The following is a 10,104-nucleotide window of genomic DNA, read 5'->3' on the forward strand; positions in this document are numbered from 1 at the left end:
AAGGCAGAAGGTAGTGGGAGAGAGAGAGAAAGAATTTCAGGAAGACTCCCAGCTGAGCGCAGAGCCCAACACAGGGCTCGATCTCATGACCCTGAGATCATGACCTGAGCTGAAACCAAGAGTTGAACGCTTAACCGACTGAGCCACCCACGTGACCAGGTGACCCCAGATGCTCCTGCTCTTAGAACTACTCGCAAATTGGGTTAGGAGTGTACTTGTCATGATGAACGCCGGGCGATGTATGGAAGTGCCGAATCACAATCTTGTACACCTGAAACTAACAGTACACTGTTAGTTAATATTAACTAACTGGAACTTAACTAAAAACTTAAAACAAAAGAACAAAAAAAGTACCCCCAACTTGAGAAACTCTCGACAGACACAGCCATCCGTGTGTAGCCTCCGTAGCATCCGTGGGCCCATGGAAGCACGCGGCAAATGCTTACAGCAGGCCAACTGATGGCAATAACTACTGAAATGTATGCAGTGTCTGAGCAAAGAGATCGATATTTATTGAATGCCAATTGACCAACTGCATTGCAAAAAGTTGTTTAGGATTGATCTCTCACAGAACATGAAAAAGCTATAAACTGCAGTTTCAATGAATACCTGATCAAGGAGCAGAGTGGACCAAATGTAAGATTTAGAAGCAATGAAAAAAAAAATATTTAGAAGCAATGTTGGAAGTTGGCTGTGCAACAAACAGAGCACCAGACCCAGAGTCCAGCGGCATACATCCAACCACCCCTCCACAACTGTGGGATGTTGGCCATCACCTCAACCTTTCTGAGCCTGGGCTCTTGTATAAAAAGATCCTAATAGGGCACCTGGGTGGCTCAGTTGGTTAAGCGTCTACCTTGGGCTCAGGTTGTGAACTCAGGGTCATGGGATGGAGCCCCACATCAGGCTGCCTGCTCAATGGGGAGTCTGCTTCTCCCTCTGCCTGCTGGTCCCCCTTCTTGTGCTCTCTCTCTTGCTCTGTCAAATAAATAAATAAAATCCTTAAAAGAAAAGAAAGATACTGATAAAACTGGTCATGGGTGTCAAATGAAATAATCCACGTGGGATCCCTGGGTGGTGCAGCGGTTTAGCACCTGCCTTTGGCCCAGGGCGCGATCCTGGAGACCCGGGATCGAATCCCACGTCGGGCTCCCGGTGCATGGAGCCTGCTTCTCCCTCTGCCTCTCTCTCTCTCTCTCTCTCTGTGTGACTATCATAAATAAATAAAAATTAAAAAAAAAGAAAGAAAGAATCCACATAAATCACTTTGAATTCTAGAACAGGTTGAAATGTCCAAGCATGTGACCTGGAAGGGACGTGAGTGAGTCCAGAAGCCTGGAAACACCCTGGACTTTTGTGCCAGGGCACTTGGAGATCACAGGACTTTGAGTTACTGAAATGTCTTTTACAGAATATATAAATAGAACCATAGAATTCTGAAAGACTAAGGAATTACTAAATTGAGACATTTCACCTACAATCTAAAATTCAGGACTTCCAAAAAAATAAAATAAAATGAAATAAAATTTAGGACCTCTCGTAGATAGACATGGTGAGAGGTAACATTCTCCCCGTTGTCATGGAGAGACATGGAACCCATATGTAAGCGTAAAACTCAATGCACACATACGTACATTTGCAGTTAGGGCAGAGAGTAGCCGAAGCCAGGCTGAAAGGCTTCATGGCGGAAATGGACTTTGCTCTCTGGGTTAGTGAATTCCAGTCTTGGAAAGATCCTTAAGGGAAAGACAAATGGGCTAACACATACTGAGTGCCCTCTGCACATCGGTAACTTTACATAAGTTATCTCTAATTTTCACAACTCTACAAGGTCTGAAGTTTAAGAGGCTTGTATAACCTGACCAGTTCACAAAGCTAGCCAGTGACAAAAGCAACTCCAGTTCTTATCTGTCTGACCCCAAAGCTCAGTCTCTTTCCACTAGCCCAGCCCATGGGCCAAATTCAGCCGGCTGTCTTTATTTTTGTACTGTGAGTCAAGAATGGTTTTTATATTTTTCAACGCCTAAAAAATAATAATAATAAATATCTGTGACATGAAAAAAAAATGTGAAATTCAATTTTCAGTGTCCATAAATAAAGTGCTACTGAAACATAACCACACCTGTTTATTTACATGTTGTCTGTCAATGGCCACTTTTGTGCTACGACAGTAGAGTTAAGGGGTTATGACAGAAACTCTTTGGTCCCCAAAGTCTAAAATATTTACTACCCAGTCTTTTACAAAGAAAGGTTGCCCACCCCTGCCCTAGACCACATAGCCTTGTAGGCGATCCAGCCTCCTCCTTTTACAGATAAGAAAGCAGACGTCCGTAAAGATTATATAAATGTCCCCCAAATTAACAGTCCTGGGAGAAACATGCGTCTGGCAAGTAAGAAATGACAAGTGGTAAGTGTGGCAGGTTGAGAGGGTCGCAGATTAGTCAGTCCACGTGGCTCACTGTGATGTGGAGGGTGTGCAGGGTGAGTACAGAGGAGCCAGCCAGTTGGGAGGGTCTTGGAGTCACACCGGAAATTGAGCCCCTGGTGAAAAAATATGGAATTATTTTGGGAAAATGGAATGACAAGGAGGCAGGGTATTCAGGGAAGACAGTGTCATCTACGGCAGGGAGCCTGGACTGAGGAGATGGCTAAGGGTGGGGAGAGTACCAAACGGGGCAGATAAACTATCTTTCACTCAGTGAAATGACAATAAATGAAAATGTGTGGTGGCCATAGAATGCTGTTGATGACGTATTAGTGAGAAAAAATGGTTTGTAAAATGTGACTTTTAAAGAAGTTACACATTATGGGTGTATATAAATTTAGCATATATATGGATACGTATTCATACACACAAAAAAGGTAAAGAGAGATTCACGTCAAACTTCCACAGTAAGTACTCCTGTGTGAGAGAGGAAGCTTTCACACCCTACACAACTATACACAATTTTCTTGTTTGAATTTCTATTTCTTTTTAAGATTTTTTTTATGTATTCATGAGAGAGACAGAGAGAGACAGAGACATAGGCAGAGGGGGAGGCAGGCTCCTTGCAGGGAGCCCAATGCAAGCGCTAGATCCCAGGACTGCAGAGTCACACCCTGAGCCAAAGGCAGACGCTCAACCACTGAGCCACCCAGGTGCCTCTGAATTTCTGTCTTGAGAATGTGATATTTGCAAAAACATAAAAGTAAAGTGAAAACCCTATCACCTATAAAATAAGCAGAGCCTACGAGATTGTTAAATGTGTTACCATGGAAATAAGTAGGACTAGCCGCCAAGAGCTATTAGGTTGGTAAAATTCAAGTGTGGCCTATAAACCAGTCAATTGTATGGCGCCAATATCAATTTGCTGGTTTTGAGAGTGAACTATATTATCTAAGATGCCACCCCTGGGGGATGCTGGACAATAGGTACATGAGGCCACTATTTTTGCAACTTGTGTAGAATTAAATTTAAAAGTTGAAGAACCTATTAGGTTGAACTATATGAATGTGTCAATACTGGGCTGTTTTTGATCCTCCCGAAAACAACAATTTCATAGAACTTAACTGCATAGTTAATCTAAAGGAAAGCTTTAACTTAATCAAGTGTCTGTGAGTCTGTCTAAAGAACACTGGTGACAGGTGCAGGGTGGTCTGTGCTGAGTACAAGGACTCAGTGGCTCTATGGGGCAGGAGTGGTCTTGAGCCTTTCTCTAGGGGTACCAGCTCCCTCTGCTCTGACTTCACGCTCATGAAGCAGCACTAGGAGTGTAGGCATCCTGGTTACCAGAAAGGTACACATCACTCTTGCTCGCTCTCTCTCTCTCTCTTTTTTTTTTTTTTTTAATGATAGACATAGAGAGAGAGAGAGAGAGAGAGAGGCAGAGACACAGGCAGAGGGAGAAGCAGGCTCCATGCTGGGAGCCCGACGTGGGACTGGATCCTGGGACTCCAGGATCGCACCCTGGGCCAAAGGCAGGCGCCAAACCACTGAGCCACCCAGGGATCCCCTCTCTCTCTCTTTTTTTTTTTAAGATTTTATTTATTTATTTGAGAGAGAGGGAGAGAGAGAGCATGTGTGTGCACAGGAGCAGGTGGAGAGGCAGAGGGAGAACCATGCTCCCCACTGAGCAGGGAGCCTGATATGACTCTATTCCAAGACCCTGAGATTATGACCTGAGCCAAAGGCAGGCACTTAACCGACTGAGCCACCCAGGTGCACCATGTATACCCCTCTTCACACACAGGCTTACATATCATTCCTCTAAGGGTTTCATTCTCACAAAGCAACCAGAACAGTCCTGGGCCATTTAGTTTCAGGCTCTCCAAAGCTAAGAAAAGCCCTTACAAGTGTGAGGGTCACACGTCAGTCCAGCCCAGTGAGGATGTGGCTGCAGAGGGGACAGCTTGACGGTCTCTGTGACACGGCTTCTGAGGGACCAAAGACATAAGCAGGAGAGCAGACTTCAAAGGGCCCCACAACAAGAAGTGGGACTTTCTAGCAACCACTCCACAGAACAAAGGACTCCAGTCCTCAGGGCAGTCCTCTGACATGGTTAGGAAGTGTGGGTAATATTTAGGCCAAGGAAAAGGAGCACATTCTCTGTTAGGTAGCAGTTGACTCAAAACTCACAAACAATATAAACTCCGGGACCAGATTGAGAGATAAACGCTCCCAGGTTAGGAGGCTCAACAGTAGAATGCCAATAAAGTCCCTGAGAAAAACTGTCCAACCAGTTACTTTAGAAAGTGTTTTTTTCATTTTGTGTCCAAAAACAAGCAAACAAACAAACAAACAAAAAAAACACCAAACCAATAACAAAAACATCTAACCAAAGGTCTTAAAATTGATTATTTACTTTTTCCTCAACATTTTCTCCTCTTACCTTGCTCTTTTGAGTACTAAAAAAATACCTTAGAGTACATTAAGCATGTGCGTTGGGAGAACAAAACTGGCACAGGCCAATGGTAGATGCCAGTGAGGGGTCGAGAGGAGCTCGAAGGGGTTGACGTGTATCAGTCAGCTACAGCTGCCGTAACAAAGCGCCATAGACTAGCGGGCTTCAACAACAGAAATGTATTTCCTCACAGTTCTGGAGGCCAGAGGCCCAAAACTGAGGTGTCAGCAGGGTTATTTCCTTCTGAGGACTGGGAGGGAGCATCTGTCCCAGGCTTCTCTCCAAGCTCCTGGTGGTTTGCCAGCGATCTCTGCCTTCCTCGTCACATGACATTCTCCCTGTGTCCGTGTCTGTGCGTCTGTGTCTCTGTTTGCTTTCTCTTCTTTCAGGACACCAGTGATGCTGAGTGAAGGCCACCCCCCACTCCAGTATGACGTCATGAGAAGCAATCCCATCTGCCATGACCCTATTTCCACATGAGGTTACGTTCTGAAGTGCCGGAGGTTAAGAACTCAGCGTACGAATGTTGCAGGACACAATTCAGCCTGTAAGAACCTTCACACTAACACAGCCCAAACCGAACTCCCTCTCTGGTTTTCACTCTTTTTGCGGTGACCCCTCGATACGCCTCTTTCGTTAAATATCCAATGTCCTCAAGCACCAAGAAAGCTGCCAAAGGGGTAGGGAAAATTTGAAAGAGATAATCACTGAAATCAAATTATTTCGAGTAATAGAAGGTGTCCTGCTCTGGACACTGGAACACGTGGCTGTGACTCCCATCAGCGGGAGAAATTTGAGCAAGAAATGTGGTTGATGAGCTGTGGTTTCCTGCTCTGCGCAACAGAGGGGCTGCCCGGCAGCTGGACAGACCCCCCACTCCCTAACCCCTAACCCCAGACACTGGCTGTGTCAGAATGAGAACAAGAGCCCAAGTCTCTTTCTGCCTGGACTTTCCTCCTCTCTCTCTCTCTCTCTCTCTCTCTGTCTCTCAGATTCCAGGCCCAGTCTGTCTTTTTAACTCTAACTACATGCTTTAAATCTAACCTTCCCTCAAAACCCCTGACCCACCTAAAGATCAGTAAGTCACCCCATAATCTTTGTAGAAGGCCTGGTAACTGGGCAGCCTATAATTTCCTGGACTCGCATCACCCAACCCCACAGAGCACAGCACTGTTCTCGGCGGGACAATTGCTGGTATTTAGTAGACTCTGGATTTGCCCGTCTCAGCAGATGGTTTTCCACGGCCACAGTCCACACAAGGCTGTCTGGACATCTCACGCTGAAACCAAGGTTCGGCAGTATTACAGGTTTGCGGAAAATCAGATCCAGCACACCAGAGTTTGGTTACTCCCACTCCTGTGCCCAGTGAGGATCTCCACAGGGGTTCCACACATCTGAAAATGGAAAAAGTGCAAAAACCTTAACCATCTACCTTTCCTCCAACGGCCTGCCGCTTTCCATTCACAAATAGCATAAGAGGCACTTTTTCTTCCTCCCCGTGAGAGCAGTCTGAAAACGGCTAACACAGATTGCTAGTTAGCACGAACCACAGTGGGGGGAAGATGTAAGACACTAATGTCACTTTTTTACACGGCGGTGTGAGCATCTGAGGGTAATAATAAAGTCTTGTTTACAGGGTCAAACACCACAATATGTACATATCACTAAAGTGTGTTTGCCAAATAGGCCGGAACAGCTCTAAATAGACTGTCTCGGAGTGACTAATAAATAATAAGCATCTTGCCTTCAAAATTAACAACAGAAAAGAAGCATATTCTTCAGGGCCCCGCTGTAAGGAGGGGCTTCCACCGGGAGGGCTGGAGGCTGCAGAGGGAGGCGGGAGGCGTCCCAGACTCCACTCTTGTCCTCACGTTACTTCCCATGCAGCGGAGAGGCAGGGCCACCCAAAGGAGTGGCAAGAGCAAGAGCTGCAGGACAGACACTGCCTGAAGAGGTGACATCAGAGAGCTTCAGAGTCTAGATCTGGAAAGAACTTTCGTGTCCCTCACACCCCAGACTGCCTGGCCCTCGACGGGCAGGAGCTCGCCCAAGGTCACACCAGGTAAAAGAGGAAATAACCACAGAATCGTCCCATGTGAGGACCTTCAGATAGGGGGTGGGGGGGGGGGATGGATACACAGGCCTTGAATGCAAGAGTCCAGTATTTCAGCCCCAGCTCTGCTTCTGTGTGACCTGGGACAAGTCACTAAAACCTCATGGGACAGCACGTTCCTGTGTTAGAAGTGCCTCATGGTGTTGCCGTAGGGATTAAACGAGGATGGCGTGCGTACCAGAACTGTGTAAGGGAAAAATGAGACCGGATGAAATGCATCGAGCAATAGGACAAGTAAGAAATGCTGTATTTTTTGAAGTGATACTGTTTAGGACGATAATAAAATCTGAGGGAGCCAGTTGCTTTCAAAGTTGACACACGCCGCCATCTTTGCAGCACTAACCACACAGTTGCCCCTGAGCTAAAACACCGGATATTTATCCAGACCTTTTCTGGCTTCCAAATTCCTTTAACACAACCATTTGAACTGATTCTCACTGAGGAAACCAATAGGGAAACCAAAGTTCAGAGAAGCCAGCAACTTCCCCAAGATCAGCCAGGGAAGGAATGGCAGAGCTAGACTTCCAATGCTACATGAGGTCCTCCATCAACAAAACCACATTGCCTCTGGAGACAAACTGGCTAGTCTGGGCAGACTAGTATTGATAATTGTTGACAGAGATTCATCAGGACCAGGCGTGTTGCTGGGCTTGTTTAACATCACATGGAGAGTTCTCAAGGGTAACGCCAAGTGCCCAGCTTTCTCCCCAGGCGGCACACACCTCACACCAATCACCCAAGTGGGAAAGACTCCATCTCAACTTCACTCTCAGGGCAACAGGAAGTGAGGTTAGACTCAGCCCAAGTGATGGTCCAGACCTCACATCCTCCTTCTGGCTGTCATCACCTCACGTAATTCAGTATACATCCCGGAGTCCTTCCTAGCCCCTGACCCCAGATCCCAACCAGGCCTGCACATAAAAACAATAATTTGATCCCTGGGTAAAGAGAAATGTTCATGGTACCAAATCTCTCGTAAATCGTGGAGTAAAGAAATCAATCAAGTATCCGGATATTTTATTTATGTATTATCAATAGTAGGCATATGTGGAATTACTTCGTTGAATATGCAAATTTGTTTTTTAACATGGCATATTTTCACTGTAGAAAGAGCCACAGGCACGAAGGAAGGCTTTCTCTCTTCAATCTCCTCGTGTTAAAATTATAGTTACTTCTGGAAGGTGTTTTAGTATTATCCATGAAGCATTTAAAAATTTTTCACACCCACGGGCCCAGCGAGTCCCTTTCTAAAAAACATTATCAGAAATTCAGACAGAGAAACATGCATGAAGATATCATCCCTTATAATTGAGAAGAGTTAACCATAAATGTCAATGTTCACCACGAAGAAGAAATGTGCCAAAATGTTAACAATGAATCCCTCTTGGCATTGAGATTATGACAGAATTTTATTTTTTTTATATGTCTCTGTATTTTCCAAAAATTATCTATAACAAGAAACAACTCAAATATCCATTAACAGATGAGGGGATAAACAAAATGTGGCACATACATACAATGGAATATGATTCAGCCTTTAAAAGGAAGGACATTCTAACATGTGCTACAGTATGGATGAACTTCGAGGACTTTTATGTATATTTTACCAAATTTAAAATTTTTAAAGAAAAAGCATAAGTATATGTTTTACTTCAATACTGGGTCAGGAGGGGGTATTATAGGAAAATCCAATTAAATAGGTTTTAATTAATGCCAGTTTTGACTAGATGATATCCTTTCCAGTTTTACCTCCCATGATTTAATACCTTGTTCAACATTCAGCCTCAGTATAAATGCAATGAATGCTCCAAGGCTGGCAAGGAAAAGATTTCCAGACTCAAAACTCAGGTGCAGGGGTTCCCTGGGTGACTCAGCGGTTTAGCGCCTGCCTTCAGCCCAGGGTGTGATCCTGGAGTCCCGAGATCGAGTCCCAAATCCGGCTCCCCACAGGGAGCCTGCTTCTCCCTCTCCCTCTGCCTGCGTCTCTGCCTCTCTCTCTCTCTCTGTGTGTCTCTCATGAATTAAAAATAAAGGTAATAAAACTTTTTAAATGTTTTTCATAATCACAAAAAATAGAAATTGAGGATAGTGTCACATTACCTGTGAATTTCCTGTATCTCGTCACCTTTGTTCCATCTAGGTGAGTGATAATACTTGGCAGAATGTGCTACACCTTCCTGTTCAATGGCCTGCAGAACAAAGATGTGCTAGAGTCGTGACCGTGTTTATAGCCTTGCCTTCCTTAAATCAACTGTGGCTAGAGAAGCTGTTGTTTACAAACTAACTGAAGAGCTGTGGCATCAGGATTCAACTACTGTTAGCAGGTAGGATCCAATAGGGTAAAACAAAATGACTACAACCTGAGGTATGAAGCACTCGTGTTCAAATATTGATCAATTATCAAGCACTGAGTACTCGAAGTTCAATGCAAATTCTTTACCGTGGTACAATACACATAACATAAAATTTGCATTTTAATCATGTTTAAGTGTATGGTTCATTCCTATTATTGTGCAACCATCACCACCATCAACCTCCAGAATTTTTCATCTTCCCAAACTGAACTCTCTCTCTCTTCCCCTTCAGCCCCTGGCAACTACCATTCTGCTTTCTGTTTCTCTGAATCAGACTACTCTAGGGACCTCATAGAAATGGAACCATGCAGTATTTGTCTTTTATGACTGGCTTATTTCACCCAGTGTAATGTCGTCAAGGGTCATCCATGTTGTAGCATGCATCAGAAGTTCCTTCCTTTCTAAGGCTGAATCACACTCTGTTGTATATATGGACCCCATTTTGTTTGTCCATTTATCTGCCTATGGATACCGGGGTGGCTTCCACCTCTTGGCTATTAGGAATAATGTTCCTGTGAACAAGGGTATACAAATATTCAACGCAAGTTTTAAGAATTGGTGAGGAGAATGGGTCCAGGAAAATTAAGTAGGTGACCTCTATCTCACTGGAGCCAGGAAATCGCTGACTTCATAGAATCAGAAAATGATAGAGCAGGAAACACTATAAAATCATCATTGATGTTTATTTATAGATGAGGAAATGGACATGAAGTGACTTAGCTAGGATGGTTTATAAAAATTATTCAGTTTCTACGTT

The sequence above is a fragment of the Canis lupus genome, chromosome 35 (genome assembly GCF_011100685.1).
Source record: "Canis lupus familiaris isolate Mischka breed German Shepherd chromosome 35, alternate assembly UU_Cfam_GSD_1.0, whole genome shotgun sequence".
In the NCBI taxonomy this organism is placed as follows: Eukaryota; Metazoa; Chordata; class Mammalia; order Carnivora; family Canidae; genus Canis; species Canis lupus.